This window comes from Notamacropus eugenii, chromosome 3 (assembly GCF_028372415.1).
Source record: "Notamacropus eugenii isolate mMacEug1 chromosome 3, mMacEug1.pri_v2, whole genome shotgun sequence".
Lineage (NCBI taxonomy): Eukaryota > Metazoa > Chordata > Mammalia > Diprotodontia > Macropodidae > Notamacropus > Notamacropus eugenii.
The window spans coordinates 402,321,622-402,348,597 of NC_092874.1; the positions used below are offsets into that span (position 1 = coordinate 402,321,622).

At 37.1% G+C, this 26,976-nt stretch overlaps 1 protein-coding gene across 3 annotated transcripts in view; it reads right to left on the reverse strand.

Annotated features, from left to right (window-relative positions):
* Positions 1 to 26,976, reverse strand: part of KIAA1958 (KIAA1958 ortholog) — a 257,702-nt gene that overhangs the window by 197,891 nt on the left and 32,835 nt on the right. The gene's annotated exons all lie outside the window — the stretch shown is intronic.

Genomic DNA, 26,976 nt, shown 5'->3' on the forward strand with positions numbered 1-26,976 from the left:
TTGCCCTGGGTCACACAGGATATAAATTATTTCTGTTGGGGTTTTTTTTAGTCCCTCTTTTGAAAGGAAGTCTCAGGCATTTAGTAATATTTTATTGTTTGTCTACTAGATGAATTCAAAGTAACATTGGCTCATTTTGCCAGTCCCCAATTTTCTCAAGAATGTGATCAAAGCTTATCTTTGTTCTCCATTTAACCCTCAGCTAAGTACTTGTATCTTCAATCAAGGAAATTGTCCTAGAAACTCATTTGTTTTCATTTAGAATGTTGGGGTTTTTATGGATGTTGGGATTAAGTCAGTTACTCGAGAAGACATTCAGGTTTATTCCTGAAATTTAGTCAACGATCATATATATTCAGCCTCTCATATGACACAAAGAGCCCAGGGAACAACTGGAGGAACTTTTCACTACTTTGGCATATGGTTCATGAGCATAAAACTTGAGAAAATTATTGCCTGACACTATCCATTTTTCTTGAAAAAAGACTTCATAATTTAAGAAGGAAAACTTTATTGGAAACAATGCAATGGAGTGAATAAGCCCCTTAAATCTGGAGAGAGAGGACCCAACTTCAATTTCTTTTTCTTTGTCACTTGCTACCTATATGTACCTTACCTTTAGGCAAACCACTTCCCCTACAGGGACCTAACACTCTTCACCTGTTCAATAGGAGTGTTAGACTATGTGATCTGCACTGCTGTCAATTTCTTATTGTTCCTTCTAGGTTGAGTTCTTCAGTGCTTTTGAGCTTCCATTACAAATTGGTTACCACTATTTGGTAAGCTGGTAGTGCAGTGGATAGAGCACCAGGCCTGGAGTCAAGAGGACCTGAGTTCAAATCCAGCCTCAGAAACTTAATATCTGTGTGACCTTGGGCAAGTCATTTAACCTCTAATTGCCTCAGTTACTTATCTGTAAAATGGGGACATACTGGAGAAGAAAATGGTTCCACAGGGTCACAAAAAGAGAGACAGTCATGACTGAACAAGAAAATAACAAAAAATTGCTAATAGTATCTAGAATTCATATAGAGCTTTAAAGTTTGCAAAGCACTTTATATATGCTATCTTATTTGATCCTCAGTTTTCTTATCTACAAAATAGGAATAGTAATAATAGCACTTATGTCCTGGTGTTATTGTAAGGATAAAATACTTGTTATAATATTTGTGAAGTGTGGTCTAGGAGGGATAAAATCAAGATGGTGCAGTAGGAGAGACTAGCTAGTGTTCTCCCCCCAAACCCAGCCAAATACTTCTAAAAAATGACTCTAAACAAATTCTGGAGATGCAGAAAACAGAGAATGATGGAGTGAACCAAATATCCACCTCAAGACAGCCTGGAAGATCAATGGGAAGCATCTATCACATTGTGCTGGGAGCTGAGCACAGTGCAGTGTTGGCCACATTGGCAGAGACAGGACCTGAGCAGACTAAGAAGGGGACTGAATTTTTGGCACCTGTGGTGGCTTTCAGACTTCACAACCCCGAAACACTGAGGATAAATTGGAAGGTCAGTGGAAAAAAATCTGTATGACCTGTGTGAGAGAGTAGAGTGGTCTGGCCCCAGCCCCAGGGTGGCAGAGGGGGTTGAGGAGACTGTGGCAGCCACAGCTGCAGCCATAGCAGTAGTAGCAGAAACAGCAGCGGCTGTTTCTGGAGCTCTATGCCCACTGGGACGATGGAGCAGCTGAAAGTACACTCCCCACCCACACTGGAAACAGAAAACTACCTTGACAAAGAGCTTAAAAGTCAAGTAATTGGCTGGGGAAATGAGCAAAAACAGGAAAAAAATCAGACTGAAGAATCTTACTTTAGTGACAAGAAAAACCAAAATATACAAACAGAAGAAGACAACAAAGTCAAAGTTTCTACATCAAAGGCCTCCAAGAAAACTATGAATTGGTCTCAGGCCATGGAAGAGCTCACAAAGGATTTTGAAAATCAAGTATAGAGTAAAAATTGGAAAAAGAAATAATAGTGATAGAAGAAAATCATGAAAAACGAGTCAACTGCTTACTAAAGGGGACCCAAAAAAATGCTGAAGAAAATAATATCTTAAAAAATAAACTAACCCAAATGGCAAAAGAGATCTAAAAAGCCTTAAAAAGAAGAATTGGCAGATGGAAAAGGAATTCCCAAAGTTCACTGAAGAAAATAATTTCTTAAATATGAGAATGGAGCAGATGGAAGCTCTTATTAGCTTATGAGTTTATGAAAAATCAAGAAATTATAAAATAAAACCAAAAGAATGAAAAAAATAGCAGACAATGTGAAATATCTCATTGGAAAAACAACTGACCTGGAAAACAGATCCAAGAGAGACAATTTAAAAATTATTGGACTACTTGAAAATGATGATCAAAAAAAAAGAACCTAGACATCATCTTTCAAGAAATTATTGAGGAAAACTGCCCTGATATTCTAGAAGCAGAGAGTAAAATAGATATTGAAAGAACCCACCAATCACCTCCTGAAAGAGATCCCAAAAAGAAAACTCCTAGGAATACTGAAGCCAAATGCCAGAGCTCCCAGGTCAAGGAGAAAATTGCAAGCAGCCAGAAAGAAATAGTTTGAGTGTTGTGGAAATACAATCAGGATAACACAAACTCTAGCAGCTTCTACATTGAGAAATCAGAGGGCTTGGAATATGATATTCCAGAGGTCAAAGGAGCTTGGATTAAAACCAAGAATCACCTACCCAGCAAAACTGAGTATAATACTTCAGGGGAAAAAACAATCACTCAGTGAAACAGAAGACTTTCAAGCATTCTTGATGAAAAGACCAGAGCTGGATAGAATATTTCACTTTCAAACACAAGAATCAAGGGAAGCATGAAACATAAACAGGAAAGAGAAGTCATAAGGGACTTACTACAGTTGAACTGTTTACGTTCCTGCACGGAAAGATAATATTTGCAACTCTTAAGACTTTTCTCAGTATTAGGGTAGTTGGAGGGATTATATATATATATATAGACAGAGGGCACAGGGTGAGTTGAATATGAAGGGATGATATCTGAAAAAAATAAAATTAAGGGATGAGAGAGGAATATATTGGGAGAAGGAGAAAGGGAGAAATAGAATTAAAGAGGCAAGAAAAAGCTTTTTTAAATGAAGGGGAAGAGAAGGAGGTGAGAGGGGAAGAGTGAACCTCTCACTGGATTTGGCTTAAGGAGGGAATAACATGCACACTCAATTTGGTATGAAAATCTTACACTACAGGAGAGTAGGGTGGAAGAGGATAAGTTAGGGTTAGGGGATGATAGAAGGGAGGGAAAATGGGAGGAAGGGGTAATTAGAAGTAAATACTTTTCAGGAAGGACAACGTCAAAGGAGAGAATAGAATAAATGGGGGGGCAGAATGGGATGGAAGGAAATACAGTCTTTCACATCATGACTGTTATGGAAGTGTTTTGCATGATTACACATGCATAAGCTATATTAAACTGCTTACCTTCTTAGTGGGGATGGGAGGGGAGGAAGGGAGAGATGCAGGAAACTCAAAGTTTTAAAAACAAATGTTAAAAATTGTTTTTACATGCACTTGGGAAAAAGACATACCGGCAATGGGGTACAGAAATCTATCTTGCCCTACACTAAAATAGAGGGTAAGGGGATGAGAAAAGGGAGAGGTGTGATAGAAGGGAGGGCAGATTAGGAGAAGGGGGTAATGGGAATGCCCAATGTCTTGTGGTAGATGGAGGGGAGAGATGGGGAGAAAAGTTGGAACTCAAAATCTTGTGGATGTGAATGTTGAAAACTAAAAATACATTTTAAAAAACATTTGTGAAGTGCTTTGTAAACCTTAAAGCAAATTTAAATGCTAGTTATTATGAACTATGAATACAAAATCAAGGTTTCCATTTTTTTAAAATTACTTCAGTTAAATGATCTCTAGAGACTAGTAAGTTTTTAATATTACAATAGTGACTTCGACTTCATTTGTTTAATTTCATTGAAGAGAAACAGTTCCTGCTTTCCTTTCCTACTTTGTAGAGATGGAAAAAAAAATAACTTCAGTAAAGAAACAGAACATAAAATTAACACACAAATCATCAGCCTATCTATATATTAACCAACAAAACCCAGCAGGAAGACATGTTAAAACAATTCATTCAAAATAACTACAGAATGTATAAATTATCTAGGTATTCACCTATGAAAATGTACTCATGAATTACATAAATTCAATTATGAAACACTCTTTAGTACTGTACGTAAGGAGAATTTTGTTATCTTTTTAGACTTTAGTTTCTCAGGATCCATAGCCATGGCAATGTCTAATTTCCAGGTATTAGATAATAATTCTCAAAACAGCCTCAAGGATTCTAGATAGTAGGTCCTAGAATCATAGTGACAGACAATTCTACTGAGGCTGGGCCATGAGATATGGGGTGATATAATGTGATACTTACTACACCTGCACAGAATAACAATATTGCTAAAGTTAATCTGTGAGCTTAACATTAGCAAGATGCCTTCTTCGGTGTTGTCCTATAAAGCAGGTGGGCACTGGTCGATGAATGAGGAATCTGTGTGTGCTTTGACCAGACCCCACCAGGGTTTCGGGGTATTTAGGGGAGTGCATAAGCTGTGCCTATTTCGATTGACCTCACTGAGATGTAGGGGTAGTTGCCCGCCTCCCTTTATACTAGCCCCTACAAGAAGAATGATTAGGGAATACTGTAGAAGTAGATACAATCTATCTGAAAAGACTAGACTAGAATAAAGCTGATTATTAACCCCTCCGAAGGTGTCTGCCTGTCTAATTAGATCAAGAGTGAACCTGTTAGACGTTGGAATTCAAAAACTCCAGTGCCTCCTGTGTGTTATCTGAGAAACAACCATAATAAAGACAAATGATTGGAGAGATATTAACTACTCTTACCAAATACAACAAGATGACAATACCACCTAAATTAATTTACAGATTTAGTTCCATACCAATCATGCTATCAAAGGGCAACTTTATAGAACTAGACCAAAAAATACATAAAATTAATCTGGAAGTACAAAAGTTTAAGAATCTTGAAGTAAATAATAGAAGGAAGAGAGCAGGAAGCTAGGCCCTAACAATACCAGATCTCAAACTATTCTACAAATCAGTAATCATCAAAACTATCTGATACTGGTTAAAAAATAGAAAAGTTGGTCAGAGGGATGGATTATGTAAATAAACCCCAAAAGCAAATGAAAATAGCTATCCCTTCTACATCGTACAGGTTAGGATGCAGTACCTCCAAGATCTGGAAAATCTGTGTAAGAATTTTTTGGCCCTCCCTTCACACCAGAGAAGAAGTCTAAATCACTATGGTATTAAAACATAAAATATGTTGATATTATACATTACTATACATATATTTTATGCATTTCTGAGTTTCTGTGCTGTCGGCTGGCCTTTGCATGTCTGTGGCTTCCGAAAAACTCCCCCTCCAAAAAATTTCCATTTAATTTCTTATGTCAATCCATGATATATCAAAACTTCTATGGGGAAAGTCACAATGTGGAAGGGATAACTCTAGTACATCCTGTTTGGAAAACCCCAGGACACTGTTAGGTTGAAAATGAACCTATGTGAAATTTATCTTCAAAATAGAAGTTCACTGAAAAGAGGAAAATGGGTGCTTCCATAATATGTGCATGTATAGGGCAATCTGTTGGCACAGCCAAAGAGATGCAGTTAAAACAAATTTTTATACAGTCAGAACTATTCAGTTATCTTATATCATTCTAAAAATAAATCTTACAAAATAAAAATGTGCAGAATCAGAGAAATTCTATTTAAAACACACAGAATACCAAGAGTTTGCATATAATACCACTTGCAGCATACAGAAAACATATATCACCTGCAGAATAACTTGGTTTTTTGGGGGAGATGGTATGTTTTTTCATTTTTTTTAAAGTGACATGTCCAGGCTCATGTAATGGCTTAGCCTAGATTTGAACTCATGAAGATGAGTCTTCCTGATTCCAAGTCCAGTGCTCTCTATTCACTGCTCCACTAACTACCCCTAGAATAATTTGTACATAATATCCTTCAAAATGTACTTTGTTCCCCCAAAATATTTTCCAATATGGTTCCAAAAGTATATGACTACTGTTAACCCTTTCTCTCACAATACTAACTAATGAAGGAAGAATTCTCTATAAGAAAACCACTGCTGAGAAACCTGGAAATTAGTCTGCCAGACAAACATCTCCTAGTAGCACAATAAGCTCTAAATGGATACATAATCTAGATATAATACCATAGGAAAATTAGAGCAGAAAGGAAGATAGATGATATCCATCATAACCATTGATGGGGGAGTATTTTTGACTAAATAAGTAGAAAGAATATTAAAAGACAGAAAGGGCAGTTTTGATGATATGATATTTAAAAGATTTTGCACAAAATCAATGCAGTTAGAAGGCAAACGGCTAACTGGGGAAAATAAATCTTTGCAGCCTATGTTTCTAGTAAAGGTCTGACATCCAAGAAATAAAGAGAATTCATACACATGTAAGAACAAGTAATACTCCCCAATAAATAGTTGAATGTGAATGGGCAATGATCAAAAGAAGAAATAAACCATCAACAACCATATGAAAAAATATTCCAAATCACTACAATAAGAATTCAAGCCATTTTTACACCCATCAGGTTGGCAGAGATGGCAAAAATGATACTAATCATATGTGCTATAGGAGAACAGGCAGGCTACTATGCTGCTGTTGGAGCTGTAAAGTGATCCAGTCATTCTGGAAAACAATGTGGAACTATACCCAAAGAGATCAAAGAAAAACAGAAAGAACCCATATGTACAAAAATATTTATTGCAGCACTTTTTGTTGTAACAAAGAAGTGGAAGTAAAGTGAGCCATCAACTGGGATAGGGCTGAACAAATTATGTAAGGGCACATTTTTCCTTTGTAAGAAAAGATGAAAAGACCAGACTTAGAGCAATCTTGGAAGACTTTTATGAATCAATATACCATGTGAAATGAGGAAAACTAGTAGGATAAGTGATATTATGACTAAAATAGTGCCAAGGCAAACCAACTTTGAAAGACTTAAGAATTCTGATCCATACAAGGACTAAACATTATTTTAGAATACTCGTGATGAAGCATGCATCCCATCTCTTGGCAGAAGGGTGCTAGACTAGATGTACAAAATAAGACATATATTTTCTTTTAAAAAAATTAAATTGTGCTATATTTTTAAATGAAAATCCACCTTAACAAAAACCTTGTTAAAGCACTTATAGTCAAGCAAAACAAATTTCCACATGGGCTATGTAAAAAAAAATTGAGACATACATTATCCTAGTCATTTTACACTCAGGAAAATGAAACTGGAAAAAATTAAGTGATTCGTCAAAGGGCACACAACTAACAATAAGTGTGTCTAAGTGAGGACCATACAGTTTTGTTACTAGGCAAGGCTCTTGGGGTTGGGAGTGGGAGGGTGAATGGAGATGGCCACAGTGAAAGTGACATAAAAAAATAATAAAAGAAAGAAAAGTGTGTCAATAAGTCATTAAAAAATACATAAAAGAGAGCAGAATGAAGTTCAGACAAGGACATAGGAGCATAGTTATACAATCATTCATTTTTTAAAAAGTTTTAAATGTTTAAATTCTTTTCCAAGAAGTGAAATAATTGGAGTTGTTCAATAAACAATACTTTCTTGTCCTTCACTTATTAAAATCTTTGTCAGACAATGTTCATAATAAAAAAAAATAAAATTTACAACACTGCACCTACTAATAGATTCAAGTTTTGCTAAATTGCTTTTTTGGTCTTATTTTTTAGATTCTTTGTTATTCCCCTTTGACAAAGGTAGGAATATATTGGAAAATGAAGGTGATGTCAAAAAGCAAAAGATCAACAAAAATTCATAAATTAAATTTTTAAAAATGTAGTTGATTACTTGATTGATGAGTTAAATTATTTTTTTTAAATCAAAAAACAAACAAACCAGGGAAACTTTGGTGAATGTATTGAGTGGAAATTTTCAGTTAAAATAGTTTAAAAGTTCCAAAGATTCTTGTTGGAAATGCACATCAGATAATGCTAACCACAGAACAGCTCAAACTTTATCACATCCCAAATATAGATCTTCAAGGGCAAAATGTGACCCAACACGTCTCTCTTGTTGCCTTAGCTACTAGAAAATTCAGATCCAACATTATTGCACAACTGTTAGAAATGTGCTCAAATCAAGAAGCTAAAAGTATCAATTCCCTTTTTCTTCTTCTCTCTTTGAGGCTTCTAGAAGTTAGGACTGCAAGGGACTTTTCAGATAACCTAATCCAAATGCTTAACTTTACAGATGAAGAAATGGAGAAGACAAGTTAAATGGTGTGCTCAAAATTACACAGGTATTAATTAAACAGCAGAATCTGGGTTCTTATCTACCACTGTGTTTAATCAGCAAGTCTCCTCAAGTCCTTTTAGAAACAGGAAGGATTAAAATAAATAATGAATTGAGCCTCTGGTCATTTTTGACTTAAATATAGAGCTGACTGATTAATGTGTTTTAAAATGAAGTAATATAAAATGCCTAAATTCTAAATCAAGAAAAGAATTGTGCTAGTCTTGGTAATAAATAACCAGCCTATATATCTTCCTATTTCTTAGGACATAAAATAAAACATCACACAGATTGATAATAAATTCATGATAATTTTTGGTTGGTTTCTGAACAAAAATACCAGTTTTTCCCATCAAGGTCTATAAAATTCAAAGATCCCTTGATATTTTAGGAGAGAGTTTCACTGGACTTGGGAGTTAGGAAGATAGTTCAAATTCTGTCTCAGGCAATTATAGCTAACTATGACCTTGGGCAAGTCATTTAACCTCTCTTAGTCTCATTTTTATTATCGGTGAAATGGGAATAATAATAGCACTTCCCTCACAGGATACTGTGAGGACCAAATGAGATCACATATATAAGTACTTAAGTGTTATATGAATGCCAGCTATTGTTCAGACAACTAGATGGTGCAGTGGCTAGAAGACTGGGTGGGGAGTCGGAAAGACTTATTCTCCTGAGTTTAAATCTGTACTCAAACACTAGCTGTGTGACCCTGGCCAAGTCACTTAACCCTGTTTACTTCAGCTTCTCCAACTATAAAATGAGCTACAGAATTGCCAAGAAAACCCCTTGGCAAAATGGGGTCACAAACACAGCTTGAAACAATTAAACAACAGCAACACAACACAGTGTTGTTGTTGACATACCTAACAGACCCCACCAAACCCCTAACCTGGTGGCTCCACCCCACATAGGTGATAAGCATGACAGACATGAAATCCATTGCTGGGTCTTAACTCAAAACCTTTCCAATTTAGTAAGACCCATCGGAACTTGGCTTTCCTCAGAACCCAAAAATTAAGATCAGGAATGAAGCTGAATGAACGATTTTCTTAAAGGACAAAGAGGGGGAGAGGGAAGGAATAGGCATTTATAAAGCACTTACTATGTGCCAGGCACTGTACTAACCAGTCATTTGATTGGCAGAAGGGAAGATATTGGGCATGTTATTTTCACTCTCCCCTTCCAGGAATAGACCTAATTTCATCATCTGTGCCCAAGAGGTGCTAAAGACTAACTTCTTCAATATCCAACTGTTAACAACCATGGAAAAGATTGCTCCAAATCGCTGACTATAAGAGAAATGTAAATCGTAATAACTGAGGTTTCCCCTCACCATACTCAGCCAATTTGCAATGGTGGGTACAAATGGAAGCCATAATGTTAGAAGAGCTAAAGAGAAACAGGCAGACTCATACACTACTGGAAAGCTGTGAATTGGTCCAGCTATTATGGAAAGCAGATTGGAATTATGCTAAAACAAAGTGACTAAAATGTCAATATGTCCTTTGTCCTAGAGATCCTGTTGCTAAGCAAGTACTCAAGGAGGTGAAAGACAAAGAGAGAAGTTAGACACCAAAATATTCAGAGCAGCAATTTTGTGGTAGCAAAAAAAGTGGAAATAAGGTATGTCCATCATTTGGGAAGTGGATAAGCAAATAATGACATGGGAATATAGGGGATTATGGCACCACAAGAAACAACAAACTTGAGGAATTCAGAGAAGCACAAGTAGATTTATAGTAAACTAATACAGAATGAAGTAAGCCAAACCAGGAAAATGATATGTAATGACCAAGGTGGTCCCTGGTTAAGAAAAAAACAACATTTTTCTTCTCATTCTGCAGCAGTGAGTGATTATGGTTGGCAGATGTGCTGTCATAGATTGGTTTTGTCCAACTGCTCCTCCTCCCCTTCCTTTTCTTTTTATTCTTCATTAGAAAAAATGGTTCCCTAGGTGACAGGGGAGGATATAAGGGGAAATAAAGGTGATATAAAAACAAAAAACATCAAAAGTAAGGGTTTCTTTTTGTTTTTGTTTTTAAAGGCAATTGGGATTAAGTGACATGTGCAGTGTCACACAGCCAATAAGTCTTTGAGACTGAATTTGAATTCAGGTCCTCCTGACTCCAGGACCAGTACTCTATCCACTGCACCACCTCGCTGCTCCTAAAGGTAAGATTTTAAAAAAATAACTCCCCTTATGTATTACAACAAATACTTTGTCTATTTTCCATCAGTATTGTTATTGAAGTTTTGTAGTGTTGAGTTTTGTGTAGAAACACATTTCATAAGTTAAATAATGCCAGACTTCATCAATAAAATTGCAAAAAGAAAATGCAATAGATTTCTATCTAAATTAACAAATACTCTGAATGAAAAGGGAAAATAGGTGCCAAGCCTGGCTAATAAAATGGGGAGCTAGATAAATATCCTTCAATTTCTTGATTTCAAGACCATGGTATACTTGCTTAGGTCCTCCCTCTAATTAGCCAGCCCTCTCACCTTTTTCAATTATGCTGTGGAAAATTCACAAATTGAGGCATAGCTCTCTCTATTGCTTTGTGACAGTTCTTATATTGTTTTGCATTATTAATGAACTATACCTAACATGCATTTTTATGTGTACACACTAAAACCTAATACTTGTGTGATTTGGGGTGTTACCAATGACTTCACTTTTTTTGGTTTCAGTTTCCTCATCTTTAATAATGCAAAACAAAGGACTTGGGCTAGATTACAGGATTGAGGATTTAGAAATGGAAGGAACTTTAGGGAATCATCTAACAAGCCAAATGCCTCCTTTTAGAGATGAGAAAACAGGCTGGGCAATGTGGTGATTTGATCCATGTCACACACTAGCAGAGGGAAGGTCTCTAAGATTCATTCTTAGATGCTATGATCCATTGTGAAGCTGAGAACTTCAGCCAGGCTTTAGCCATGAATGAGGTCAGAGGTTATTGTTAGTTAGACTGGCATTTGGACAGCTGACATGGAGAGAGGCTCACCAGGTAGAAACCAAGCTGAGATCAGGGCCAATAGCCAAGAGGGGGAGAGCTGCCAAGAAGGATGCTTCCTAGATAGCCTTGTGAGGCTGCTAGGTGACCAGTGGATAGAACACTGGGCAAGGAGTCAGGAAAACCTGAGTTCAAATTCCACCTCAGACACGTACTAGTTGTGTGACCCTGGGCAAGTCTTTTAACTGCTGTTTGCCTTAATTCACTGGAGAAGGAAATGCTAAACTATTCCACTATCTTTGCCAAGAGAACTCAATGGACACATGTTGGACATGACCGAACCTTGTCCCAGGCAGCCCTATCTTGGTCTTATAGGGCTCTAGTCTGTGTAAGGAAGCCTTTATCAGCTGAAACAATAGATGTAATTTTTTCAGTTAGGAGACCATTTACAAAGATAGCCCTATGTACATAGAGATATTCAGCCAGGGAAATAATGGGTGCAGAATCCTCCATTTCCCAGCAGGCATTGTGATGGTGCTCTTCTCTGGAGTATGATACTCTGTTTATCTATAAGCAGAGTTAGGGAATTCTAATTCCAAGGCAGAGACTGTTTGTTCCCTGCCTTGTTTTATATAGGGTGTTAAGTAACCACGGCTCTGAACTCAAAGGTGGATTGTAGCCAGAATTTTACAGGGAAATCTTGCCCCTGAAACAGGGAAAGGGATTCTAGGTACAGGAGTTCTTGGCCTTTTTTGTGTTATAGATTCCTTAGGAAGTCTGGTGAAGCTTCCTGACCCCTTCACAGAATGCTTTTAAAAACATAAAATGCAATATGTAAGAAAGTGAAAGAAGCCAATTACACTGAAATATAATTATCAAAATATTTGAAAAGTTAATTTAAGGCCCTCTAGGCCCATCTAGAATGACCTCATACTAAGTGCTCTGACACCAGAAAGTTCCCTAGTCCTTCTCTGGGACCCAGATTCATCAAGATAGGTCTAGACTTTTATGAGCATATGGAAAATAAGGGGATTGAACCAGATTCCAGGAAGGTTCCTCACTAAAATCCTATGATCTTATGATAAAATTCTAAAATCCTACTATAATTAGTATATAAGATAGGTGGACCACTCCAAGGGCCCATTCCCTAATCAAAGTTTTGTTAACCTAATACTCCTCTTTATAATCACAAAAAGATCAGAGGAGGAGTGAAAGGAATTATTGTAGTAAGTTTTGATGAGGGAATCAAGGAATCTTGAAAAGTTTCTTGTTCTTTCTGGAACACAGTTTGCACATCAGTTTAAAAAATGGGTTAAACTAGATATTCATTAAAGTCTCTTTCAGCTTTAATATTTTATATTTCTATGGACATTATATAAATTTCATGTTTGGATATGTCCAGTTATGGAGATAGTACAAAGTTATAAGTGGCCGAATTTTGCAGAGAGAAGTTTTTAGCCCAGGAATACTTAGGGTATTCACAACTTGGAGTGCCTCCTGATCCTGAGAGTTTAATGAAAGACTTTGACCTTGATAAAAGAAATGACTTTGACTTCATCTCAAAAAGTTATAAAATCAGATTTCACTGACTACCCAATTGATTACTCAAATAATTGATAATTACCTAAATGGGAAATGACAGGTATCAATAAGGAGTTTACTGTTGCTGTTGTTGTACCAACATCCAAAAGGCCTAACCCTCTGCCGCTGCGTTGCTTAAATAATAGTTATATCATATGTGTAATCCTAGCTTTCCTTATCTTCTACCATTTGTATAACGACCAGCTCTCAATTTGGAAAAACGTGAGTTACAATTTAATCATTTTATGATGCTTATATTTATACTTATCAAATAAGAGATATGCAAAGCACTTTGCAAAACACATTAAATATTCACATAAATGTTATTATGATTCTTTTTGCAGATGAGGAACTTGTGGCCTAGACATGTCAGCTGACTCATGCATAAGCAAACAGCAAATTAGGAGGAGAACTAGAAGTCAAATATCCTGACTGCTGGTCCAGGTCCCTTTTCAGTATGCCTTGTTCTCTACTGCATGGACCACAGTGCCATGGCATAGAACTATAGGGTCTGGGTATCCAAAGCAATAGGTTAAGTTCAGTTCAATTCAGTTCAGTTCAGTCAGTCAACAAGAATTAACCAGGTACTAAACACATCAGGCACCTTGGATACAAAGAAAGAAAGAAAAGATATCTATTTTCTCCATCTCCCCTCCTCCTTCTCTCTTATACACAATACACATGTATGTCTATATACATCTATCTATCTATCTATCATCTATCTATCTATCTATCTATCTATCTATAGATATATAGAAATGAACTTAGTTTAGTTTTCTTTATGTAGATTTAGGAAGAGAAGGAGCTTAGCATGGTAAATAGAGAACTGCCCCTGAGTCCAGATATTCCAAATCCAGGCACCCCCACCCCCTCTGACTCACATTGGCTGTGTAACTCAAAGCAAATCATAATCGTTGAATGACCTTGACAATTCACTACAGTTAAAATTCAGTATGGATTGGTAGAGAGTTCACTTAAAAGTCTGGATCAAAAAAAAGTTTTGGAAAGGATTAGTATTAGTGAAAGAACATTGTATTAACTCCTGACAGAAAATAATAATTTAATAACAGTAGAAGACTACTGTTCTACTATTTTTAAAAAGGCCTATAAAACTGATTTATAAAGCACCACAAGATAGCATGTTTCCTCCTTGGAAAACATCTAATATCAAAAGATAAACACATATTTAAGAAGGCAGAGTGGACTAAAATTTATGATGCATTTAAGAAGTAGGCTAAAATTTACGAGTAGGCAAAGAACATTTGAAATTGCCGAAGGTTACATAACAAAGGTGAAGACCATTTAAAAATCATCAAAAAATAAACAAAGACATTTATATAATGTGTCAAAGGTATCAGTGATAATGAAAGCATAGTGCTTTGAAATATTTATGCACCAAACTACACTGAAGTTGGAAAATTTACCTGTTTGTAAAAATAATTAGCTACAACAACAATAATTGGAATATTTCACTATCCAACCAAAGGATAGCAAAGACTTTAGGAAACTGAATAAAATGCTGATGAAATAGTTTGTTGGGGACATATGAAGAGAATTTAACAAAAAAAACAAGGAATGGGGGCAGAGCCAAGATGGCGGAGTAGAAAGACGCACATACACAAAGCTCTGAACTCACAACCCATAGAACATCTACAAAAAAGTAACTCACGGCGAATTCTGCACCCAGAAGCCACAGAACATTGGAGGGAGGGAGACTTCTGTTCCAGAGAGACCTGCAAACCTCTCGCAAAAGGTCCTTCGCGCTGCGGACTAGGCACCGGGACTGGGAGCTGAGTACAGCCCTGCCGCGGCCGCGGCACCGAGAAGAAAAGATTCGAGCGGGCTTCAGGGATGGAATCTCCAGCGGTCACGCGGGTCCCTCCACCCACAGGTGACGGGGTCGGTGAGAGGGTCTCTTTGGCGGGTCGAGAGGGGAGTGGGGTGCCCCCATAACTCAGGCCCCCTCGGGAGGCAGAAGTGGAGGTGGGAGCAGACCGGGGCTCCCAAAGCAGGCAGGAGCCTGGATCCATTGTTGAAGGTCTCTGCATAAACCCTCTGAGGGAACTGAGCCCGTGAGGAGGCCCTGCCCTCACCTGAGCACCTGAACTTAATCTCACACTGAATAGCAGCCCTGCCCCCGCCAAAAGCCCTGAGGCTGGCAAGCAGCATTTGAATTTCAGACCCCAAGCGCTGGCTGGGAGGATCCAGAGGTGAAGTGGGTGTGAAGAGAATATTCAGAAGTCAAGTCACTGGCTGGGAAAATGCCCAGAAAAGGGAAAAGAAATAAGACTATAGAAGGTTACTTTCTTGGGGAACAGGCATTTCCTCCCTTCCTTTCTGATGAGGAAGAACAATGCTTACCATCAGGCAAAGACACAGAAGTCAAGGCCTCTATATCCCAGCCCACTCAATGGGCTCAGGCCATAGAAGAGCTCATAGAAAATCAAGTTAGAGAGGTGGAAGAAAAGCTGGGAAGAGAAATGAGAGACATGCAGTCAAAGCATGAACAGCAGATCAGCTCCCTGCTAAAGGAGACCCCAAAAAATGCTGAAGAAAATAACAACTTGAAAAATAGGCTAACTCAATTGGCAAAAGAGGTTCAAGAAGCCAATGAAGAGAAGAATGCTTTCAAAAGCAGAATTAGCCAGATGGAAAAGGAGATTCAAAAGCTCACTGAAGAAAATAATTCTTTCAAAATTAGAATGGAACAGATGGAGGTTAATGACTTTATGAGAAACCAAGAAATCACAAAACAAAACCAAAAGAATGAAAAAATGGAAGATAATGGGAAATATCTCATTGGAAAAACAACTGACCTGGAGAATAGATCCAGGAGAGACAATTTTAAAATTATGGGCCTACCTGAAAGCCAGGATCAAAAAAAAGAGCCTAGACATCATCTTTCATGAAATTATCAAGGAAAACTGCCCTGAGATTCTAGAACCAGAGGGCAAAATAAGTATTCAAGGAATCCACAGATCACCGCCTGAAAGAGATCCAAAAAGAGAAACTCCTAGGAACATTGTGGGCAAATTCCAGAGTTCCCAGATCAAGGAGAAAATATTGCAAGCAGCTAGAAAGAAACAATTCAAGTATTGTGGAAATACAATCAGGATAACACAAGATCTAGCAGCTTCCACATTAAGGGATCGAAGAGCGTGGAACAGGATATTCCAGAAGTCAAAGGATCTAGGACTAAAACCAAGAATCACCTACCCAGCAAAACTGAATATAATACTTCAGGGGAAAAATTGGTGTTTCAATGAAATAGAGGACTTTCAAGCATTCTTGATGAAAAGACCAGAGCTGAAAAGAAAATTTGACTTTCAAACACAAGAATGAAGAGAAGCATGAAAAAGAAAATAGCAAAGAGAAGTCATAAGGGACTTTACAAAAGTTGAACTGTTTACATTCCTACATGGAAAGACAATATTTGTAACTCTTGAAACTATTCAGCATCTGGGTACAGGGTGGGATAACACACACACACATGCACACGCACACACACACACACACACACACACACACACACACATAGAGACAGAGTGCCCAGAGTGAACTGAAGAGGAGGGGATCATATCTTAAAAAAAAAATGAAATCAAGCAGTGAGAGAGAATATATTGGGAGGAGAAAGGGAGAATTGAAATGGGGCAAATTATCTCTCATAAAAGAGGCAAGCAAAAGACTTTTTAGTGAAGGGAAAAAGAGGGGAGGTGAGAGAAAAACATGAAGTTTACTCTCATCACATTCCACTAAAGGAAGGAATAAAATGCACAGTCATTTTGGTAGGAAAACCTATCTTACAATACAGAAAAGTGGGGGATAAGGGGATAAGCAGGGTGGGGGGGATGATGGAAGGGAGGGCACGGGGAGGAGGGAGCAATTGGAGGTCAACACTCATGGGGAGGGTCAGGATCAAAAGAGAGAACAGAAGTAATGGGGGATAGGATAGGATGGAGGGAAATATAATTAGTTCTTACACAACACTACTATTATGGAAGTCATTTGCAAAACTACACAGATCTGGCCTATATTGAATTGCTTGCCTTCCAAAGGGAAGGGGTGGGGAGGGAGGGAGGGCAGATTGGCAGACAGGGGCAATTAGAACGCTTGGTGTTTTGGGGTGGGGGGAGGGGACAAAAGGGGAGAAAATGTGGAACCCAAAATTTTGTGAAAATGAATGTTAAAAGTTAAATAAATTAATAAAAGAAAAAAAAAACAAGGAATGTATAATTTCAAAAACATAAGGAATATTCACAAAAATAGTTCACATATGTAAGGAATACAATAACCTCCCCAACATGCTAAAGAAAGAAGCTCAAAAACCCCTGAGAGGGAAGCCAAGTTACCCGATCAGTGAGAAAGACTAAGAGTGGTGCCCTAAGGCCCAAAAATCCTTTTTTGTTTGTGGGGAGATAGAATATCAGCTAGCTTCCCAATTCCCCAGGAAACTTCCCTCCACCTACTAACATGATTGAATACCAGTCCCTAGGTCCAAGATTATTGTTCTTTTCCCTCCATATCTGGCCATTCTAGATCCAGGTAAGAAACCTATAAAAATGCATATTGGTTTGGGAGAGGGTGCTCCATTCCCTACAGAGCCCCTGCAGAATGCTTAATTCTACCCAGGGGCAAGGAGACCTGACCAATTTCACCTTTGTTTTGTATCTCACCTCACTAAAGGTGGTTTGCTTTGATGTTTTTTTGGAAGAGCTATTTTTCGTCTTACAGGGCTTTTGGTATTTCAAACCTTTTGAAACCTGCGTGAGGAATAAAGAAAGGAATTCTGTTTCCACAGGATGAGTGATAACAGGATGTAAGTCATAGGTAAGTGGTTCTAATTGGAGCTGTGATCTAGCAAAACCAGGCTTCTGATTAAGTAAAAGGTCAGAAGCCTGTATGTATGCTTAATGAGGTGTTTAATATTGTCCAACGCACCGCCAGGACGGAGCACGCTAGTGTGAATGCACATGTGATACATGATGAAGGAGGGGGAACATATCAAGGAGGATGGATGGTTCAGGCAGTTGCATCTAACCAATGGAAAGCAAAAGGGGAAATCTGAATTGGGGACAGAAAATAAAAAGCCTTGCATATGCCTGAGCAAGCATACTCCATTAGGGGAAGTTACCCACTAACAAGGAATATAAAAATAATATAAAATAAAATAAGAACTTTCCTGGCTTCACAACAAGTATTGTTATTTCTAGAGTAAGCACTCTTTTCACAATGTGGGGGCTCGTCCGGGATCCATGAATCAAAAAGGGAACACCCACTACAGAGAATGGGAGACTCCTTGTTGATTTCCAAAGGCCCAAATATCTGCAGGCGAGTGTTTTACCTCTTCAGACTGCTAAATTTTCAGGACTATTTTTTTTTGAGTCACTGTGAATCCAAGAACACGGTTAAAATAATAAGAGACATATATCCATGGCAACCAGGAAACCCTGTGCACAGGTCAAGGTGAGATCAACTATTAAGTATCACTTTGATGATTGGAGCATCCTACAGGTAGGAGAGGGGTTCTGGTAAAAGTGAGCAAATGGAAGGAGGGTGGCTGATTTGGGGCCTCTCTCAAAAATAGAACAGAAGGGAGAAGTCATAGAGAAGTTGTAAAATATAAAGTTCTCAGGCCAGGAAGATAGGATGGGAAAACAACGAGGAAAAGGCACAAGAGAAGGGGTTAAAGACACCCTGGCTATCACCCCTCCAAAAATAGTCCCTTAGTGGAGGATGTGGAAATTATTCCAGTATGTCAGAGATACTGGGGAAAGCAGAGATATCTTGGGGAGGATATCCTTTTGAAATTGGCTAGAAATCAGAGTAAATTACAACTCTGAGTTTTTTGACCAGTCTGAATTTGAATCCTAAATTGGTTTATTTGTGCACAATTTGTAAGGTGTGTTTGTGAAATGTTTTATGGTGAGAGACTTTTAAACGCACCTAGAAAAACCTTTAAGGAATTTTTAAGGCACAGAGAGACTCTCCAGGGGCCAGAAGGTGGAGCTAGTAGCTTTTAGAAGTGATAAAGAATCAGAAACCAGGCCACCCAGAGAAAGCAGGGGCTAAGGAGGGAAAAGAAGGCTGAGAGCTTTGAATTCAGGTCTAGTTGGGATCCAAAGCTAAAGTTTGTACTTTGGGTTGAAATTGAATCAATGTATCTGATATCAGATAATGTGTTTAAAATTGAAAAATAGGTTTAATAGAGGATAGGAGGAGAAATGTGGCTCTCTTGGTATGTAAATTATTAGGTATTTAACTTTCTCTAGTTTCTGAGGAGCAGAAAAGCAAGATGAAATTGGGGTGAGTATGATTCTTTTTTTTTTTTTTATGTATTTGAAATGTAAAGGAAAGTGGAGGTAGCCTGAGTGGAAATTAGGGAAGAGAGACAAAAGCTTGAGCGAAAATACGCAAGCTAGAAAAGAAAAAGGAATCGTTTAAATGGGATTGGGGCAACAGCAATGTGCTCTCAGTCACTCCCTCCCCCATTGTTCTTCAGATGATTTGGGTATGTTGAAAGAGTACAAGGAAACTGTACTTTTGTTTTAAGTATCAGGGAATGAAAATGAAAATTTGTAGCCTGATTTTGAAAACCAACTGACAAAGTTATAGAAACTTGGAAGGAATTATGTCTATCTATCTTTTGGAATAAATCTGTGGGAGGGTTTTATTGAATTTAATATGGGTATTGACTATGGTAAAGATATTGGCCTAGTAAATTTCTATTTGTAAGCTAATTTGTTGTAGTCATTTGAAATTGATGACAATGATGTCCAAATCTACTGTGAATTTTCTGAGTTTCTGGGTGAGACCCTCATATTTGGGGAGTTATGCTTATATAAAGGCCTTATGCAGATTGAAGAAGACACAAAATAGGGGAGACAAGGAATTTTATGGTCTAGGATAAAGGGAAGTTCTGTGGCGTTTCAGGATAAGGGGAAGAGACTTTAGGAAGCCATCAGGTTAGAGAATAAATAAGGAAAGGGGAAACTCTTAATCCTTTGGACACTGTTGTATCATTATCAGTGTCCTTGGCTCAGTGTTAAATGACTGCTTTCAGAGAAACAGAGGCATTGGTTCATGATTTAAGTACCCTAAGAAAGGACACTAGTCTCCTTCAGTGCTCTGCTCTAAGGTTTGATTTTTTTTTTGATAGAGGTGAAAAAAAAGTTGGGATGACTAAACGCTTCTTAGTATTCTCTGGAAATTTTGAGATTGAGTAAGGAGTTCTGAAACAGTATCTCATCATTCCCATCCCCCACTCCCTCCTCTTTAGTTAAAAAGATTGCAAACAGTCCCAGGGTTTTTCTATTTATCTCAGATCAAATTAAGAAGAGAAAGCTTTAACTTCCCCACCTGGCAAAATGGAAGGTGGAAGAAGGGGCAGCAGCTACAGTGAGGTAAAGACCCTGGGCCCCTGGGACTGGAAAGTCTGGAAGCATTACCCAAGCATCAGGAAGTTAGAAATCAGTAGGCCTCAAAACTGTAGTAAGCTTGCTTTCTTAAAGTTGTAATCTTATTTTTTTAGCTTTGTTTTTTAGACTTTTCATTTTTTTACACTTTAATTTTAATTTGTTTTCAGTTTACAACATTCACTTCCACAAAATTTTGAATTTCAAATTTTCTCCCCCATGTCGCCCTTATCCCCCACCCCAGGATAGCATGTATTCTGATTACCCTTTCCTCCAATCTGCCCTCCATTCTATCATTCTCCCATCCCCTCCCCTTCTGTTTTCCTGTAGGGCAAGACAGATTTCTATAGGCCATTGCCTATATACTTTATTTCCTAGTTGCATGTAACAATTCTTAACAGTCATTCTTAAAGCTTTGAGTTCCATCTTCTCTCCCTTTCCCCTTCCCCACCCACCCTCACTGAGAAGGCAAGCAATTCAATATAGGTTATACATGTGTAGTTATGAAAATACTTCCATAACAAGTCATATTGTGAAAGACTAACTATATTTCCCTGTATCGTGTCTAGCCATCCATTTATTCTGTTCTCTCCTTTGACCTGTCCCTCTGTATTTGCTTCTGATTGCCCCTTCCTCCAATTTGCCCTCTTTTCTATTGTCCCCTCTCTCTTATCCCCTTGCCCCCTGCTTTCCTGTAGAGCAAGGTAAACTTCCATACCTATTTGAATGTATGTGTTATTCCCTCTTGAAGTCAAATACAATGTAAGGAAGGCTCACTTATTCCCTCTCACCTTCTTCTTCTTTCCCTCCATTGTAAAAGCTCTTTCTTGCCCTGTTTATGTGAGATGATTTACTATATTCTACCTCTCCATTTCTCTTTCTCCTAGCACATTCCTCTCAACACCTAATTTTCTTTTTTAGTAATCATCCCCCCTCATATGCAGTTCACCCTGCACACATTCTCTCTCTCTCTCTCTCTCTCTCTCTCTCTCTCTCTCTCTCTCTCTCTCGCTCTCGCTCTCGCTCTCGCTCTCTTTCTCTCTTTCTCTCTCTCTCTGTATATATATATATATATATATATATAATATATATATATATATACACATACACACATGTACACACACACACACACAAATACCTACACGTACATACACATATGTATATTCCCTCCAACTATCCTAAAACTAAGAAAGGTCTCATTAGTTACAATATCATCTTTCCATGTAGGAATGTAAACAGTTCAACTTTAATAAGTCTCTTATGGTTTCTCTTTCCTGTTTACCTTTTCATGCTTCTCTTGATTCTTGCATTTGAAAGTCAAATTTTCTATTCAGCTCTGGTATTTTCAACAAGCATGCTTGGAAGTCCTCTATTTCATTGAAGTTCCATTTTTTACCCTGAAGTATGATATTCAGTTTTACTGGGTAGGTGATTGTTGGTTTTAATCCTATCTCCTTTGACCTCTGGAATATGGTATTCCAAGCCCTCCGAGCCCTTAATGCAGAAGCTGCTAAATTGTGTGTTATCCTTATTGTGTTTCCACAATACTCAAACTGTTTCTTTCTGGCTGCCTGTAATATTTTGTGCTTGACCTGGGAACTCTGGAATTTGACTACAATATTCTGAGTTTTCCTTTGGGGATCACTTTCAGGAGGTGAACAGTGGATCCTTTCTATTCCTATTTTACCCTCTGGGTCTAGAATATTAGAGCAGTTTTCCCTGACAATTTCTTGTAAGATGATATCTAGGCTCCTTTTTTGATCATGACTTTCAGGTAGTGCAATAATTTTAAAATTATCTCTCCTGGACCCATTTTCCAGGTCAGTTGTTTTTCCAATTAGATACTTCAAATTGTCTTCTATTTTTTCATTCTTTTGGGTTTTTTTATAATTTCTTGATTTCTCATAAAGTCATTAGCTTCCATTTGTTCTATTCTAATTATGGAAGAATTATTTTCTTCAGTGAGCTTTTGGAACTCTTTTTCCGTTTGACCCATTCTGTTTTTAAGGCATTCTTCTCCTCATTGACTTTTTGGACCTCTTTTGCCATTTGAGATAGTTTAATTTTAAAGGTGCTATTTTCTTCAGCATTTTTTGGGTCTCCTTTAGCAAGCAGTTGACTCATTTTTCATGACCTTTTTGCATCACTCTTATTTCTATTTTCAATATTTCCTCTACTTCTCTTACTTGATATTCAAAATTCTTTTTGAGCTCTTCCACAGACAATTCATATTTTTCTTGGGGGTTTTGGATGTAGGAGTTATGATTTTGTTTTAATCTTCTGGTTGTATGTTTTGATCTGCCCCATCACCAATGATGTAAGGAAATATCTTGTCATGGAGAAAGTAAGAATCTATAGTTTGTTTCTTTTTCCTGTTTGTTCATTCTTTTTCCAGTCAATTAACTTGATTTTTGAGTTCTTTGTTAAGTGGCATGCTCCAGAAACAGCTTCAGCTTCAGCCACCCTGGGGCTGGGGCCAGACCACGTTCCCCTCTCAGACAGTTGAGAGACTCTTCTCTCTTTGAAACTGTCTTTGGTATTTGTGGGTTTAGAAGTCTGGAAACTGCAGCAACCACCAGCAATTCAGTTCCCTAAGGCCTGCTCTAGTTCTGTCAGTTTCAGCATAGACCAAAGCAAACTGCATTCTGCTCCCAGACCAGTGCAATAGTTCCTACCTGTCATCCTTCCAGATTGTCTTGGGCTGGAAATTTGCTTCAGCCTATCATTTTATAGCTTCTGCTGCTCTAAAATTTGTTTAGAGTAATTTTTTCCAGGTTTTTTGAGGGATTTGGGGAAGAGTTCTAGCAGATCCCTGCTTCTACTGTACTCTTAACATTTTAATCATGAGATACTGATTCTCTATGCAAAGTGTATCCAACAAAAGTCAAGTTTCAAATTGTATTTGAAATCTGTATAAGGAAACAAGGAACTTGGTTAGCTGAGAATTTGCAAGTATATAGAAATGATCTCTAGTGATTGGCTGTTAGGACAAATTTAAAATTTAAGATGTGGATCATAGTAAATCTTTGATTAATGAAACTTGCTATCTGATGTAAAAGCTTATGAGACTACAAAGAATTGTGTTCTGAGCTCAATAACTCACTATCTGGGAAGATGCCATTAACAACTCAGAGAGAGAGTATGACTATCACAGGTGGAGGTTTGCATCTGGGAAAATGGTGAAAGGACAATCCTAGCCTCAGCCTGGGATGGGATCCTTCTGACTCAGTTTCCCTATTGTGTTCTTTTGAAAAGGAATGTTTCCCATCTAACTGAGTCTGGTTACGAGGTGGATGTGATACTGCATGTGTAATATTGTGATGTTTTATCTAAGCAGGTCCTTGATTTTACTTTTTATGGCAGGTTTCTGTGATCAAAACAAGTAGTCAGTGAAAAATGTGAGCATAATGCAAGTATTTGAAATCTTGCTGTTTTCAATCAAACAGGTGGGTAAATTGGTACTCTTATATAGTCATATGAAAGAATAAAATCCCTGGAACAGAACATTCTGAATGTTATGGAAATAATTAAAGAAAAAAATAAAGATATATACACAATGTTGAATCATTATCCCATGGACTAAGGCTGGGATACATTTAAAGTTACTGTAATAACATTTAAAGTTACTATTGTGAAGTTGTGGTACCAGAAGACCTAGAAGGTTTTATAGTGAGAAATGGAAACTTTTATTTTATGCTGTTATTTAATCAGGAACTAAAACAAGTGTGGAAATGAAAGCAAACTACTTAAGGCTCACTGTAAAGATGTTTCCTAACCAATGTGAGATTAGTCATATTTGAAACCGATTATTGTAACTTGCTATTCAAGACTTTATGGGACTGTTAACTGTTATTCTGAACTTTGCTCCAGGTAAAATTATCAAGAAATGCTTTTGAGCCTCTGATCCATGATGCCAGCAACACTGGGAGATGCATCTATGAACTGCAGAGGGTGATCTGCAGAGGGAAGGGTGGGAGAATGACTATTCCACATGAACTCAAGTAGGATTCTCCTGACCCAACTGCCCCACTATGACACCTGCCATTCTTTAAACCTGGTTCATTGCAGTTGGCAGTCTGCACAACTTCTGTCTAGAATTTACATGAAGTTAGGGAGATGTTATTCCCTTACTTTAGTTATGTCCCTACTCTTTTTTTATGGCAAATTTCTATAATAAAAAGTTTTGTAAGAATAATAACAAATGTGTTAAGTGATAGATTAGTACTAGAAAATCTGAAGCTAACTATAGTAAGATATAAGTATAAGATTGAGCTATTTGGCTTAGGATTTTACCCCAAACAACAACTAATTATTTAATCTCAACATCTATTACTAGTATATATTCCTGTATAAGTTAGGGTCCTTTGATTTTTTATAATGGCATGGAGACAATTAGGTCAAGGTCTTGTGAAATCAGGATATTATTCCGTTACTTAGTTAATATCATACTTGTACAATTAATGTTAAAAGAAGGTTTGTGGTCTATCTTGCGAATTCTTTAAAAGAAGCATAACATGACCGAAAGTTGGAATTGTTTTATGACTAGCTATTATTAATTCCTTAGAGGAATCTCATCCCCCTGAGTAAAATATATATATAGGTACCTGAGTTCTAATGTGAATTTCTTGAATATGACAATTGGCTAAGTTTCTAATTTTGATTTTATAAGAATAATAAGGATATAAGGGTTGAATGGTCATTTAAAATTATGTCAAGATCAATTTTGTAGAGGAATAGACACAAGAAAATGGATTTCTACATGAAGATGACAAAAAGATGCTAAGATGCTGTGCTGGGATGGCTGGAATAGTTTCCAGACCAGAGAACTTCATCAGATGATTCCTCCCCCACCCCCACCCCCCACCCTGACAAGACAGCTGTATGAGATGTGGCTTCTAAATGGACAATTCATTGATTTATTTTTTATTTTGGGACTCTGTATCTGTAATTACAAAGGGGATTGCCCCCTTTGATTTGTAAATGCATCAATCAACCTCTCCCCCTTCCCATATTTATTATGTTTACTTAAAGGGGAGATGGATGAGGGGAAGAATTCATATGAGAAAGAGAGTGAGGAAGTATTAACTAGATATAAGAAAAGATGTGGAAACAGAATTTGGATCAAAGAAAAGAGGAGGAATTGTGAAGAACAAAGGAAGGAATTCAGTTTCCAGAGGAGGAGTGATAACAGGATGTAAGTCAGAGGTGACTGGTTCTAATTGGAGCTGTGATCTAGCAGAACCAGGCTTTTGATCAAGTAAAAGATCAGAAGCTTGTTTGCATGCTTAACAAGTCATTTAATATTATCCAACATACTCCCAGGGCAGAGCAAGCTAGTTTGAATGCACATATGAGACACGATGAGGGAGGAGGAACATATCAAAAAGAAGAACATGAAATGGGCAGTTCAGGAAGTTGTATCTAGCCAATGGAAAGCAAGGGGGAAAATTTGAATAGGGGACAGGAAATAAAAAGTTTTGTATTTGTCTGAGAAAGCATATTCCATTAGAGGGAGTTACCCATTCACAAGGAATGTAAAATAAATGTAAAATAAAGTAAGAACTGGCTTTACAACAAGTATTGTTCTTTCTAGAGTGGACATACTTCTCACACCTGTTAAGACAATGTTCTAAGTCAGAAGCATAAGGCCCATGGCCATAACACTCCCCAGGACTACCTGAATCAGATAACAATGAAACTGGGAAATATTTAACAATAAATAAAAATACAATAAAACATGGAAAATATTACATTTTAAAACTAAGTCAATATAAAGCCTGCAGGGATCCTATTTCTATTTGAGATTGACCTCACTGTTTTTAGTCATAAAGAAGATATAGGAAATTTCAAAAGGACAGATTTTAAAATATATTTATTGATCACAATACAATAAAAATATAAATACATATTGAAAATTAGCAAAAAAAAAATGTACCTATGTGGACATTTTAGAAACCATTTACAGAATAATCCATGAGTTAAATAACAATTTATAAAGGCAATAATATTACCTTTTAAAAATCATGACAATATAAATACAACACATAAAATTTATGGAATAGTGAAAAAAGCAATTCTCAAAGACATATACACATATATATACACACATGTACAGATATATGAGTATATTTTAACAAGAGGGAAAGAGAAAAATCAATCACTTGAGTTGGCAATTTTTTAACTTGTAAAACTAAAAATAAACCAAGAATAAGCTTGAAGATAATGTTAAAATAAGAGGAAAAATCATTAAGATGCATAATAAGAAGGCAAATGAACTGGCAAATGAAACAAAAAGCCATTTTGTAAAGATCAATTAAGTTTGTTAATTATTCATTTTGTTAGAGACCAGAGAAAAATCAAATTACTAAAATCACAAAAGAGAAAGGGAAGAACTCAATACAAAAGAAAGAAAAACTATCAGAAACTAATGTGTACAGATGTGTTCCCACAAAACTAAACCTTTAAGAAAAATAGATGCATGTTTACAAATACATGCAAATGAGCAAAACAGGAAATAAAAAAACTTAAATAAAGCAATCAAAAAGGGAGAAATGTAAGAGGCCATTAATGAGCTGCTATGTAAAAACGCAATAAGACTGATGCATTTACAAGTAAATTCTACCAAACACTTTAAAAATAAATAATCCCTTCACCATATA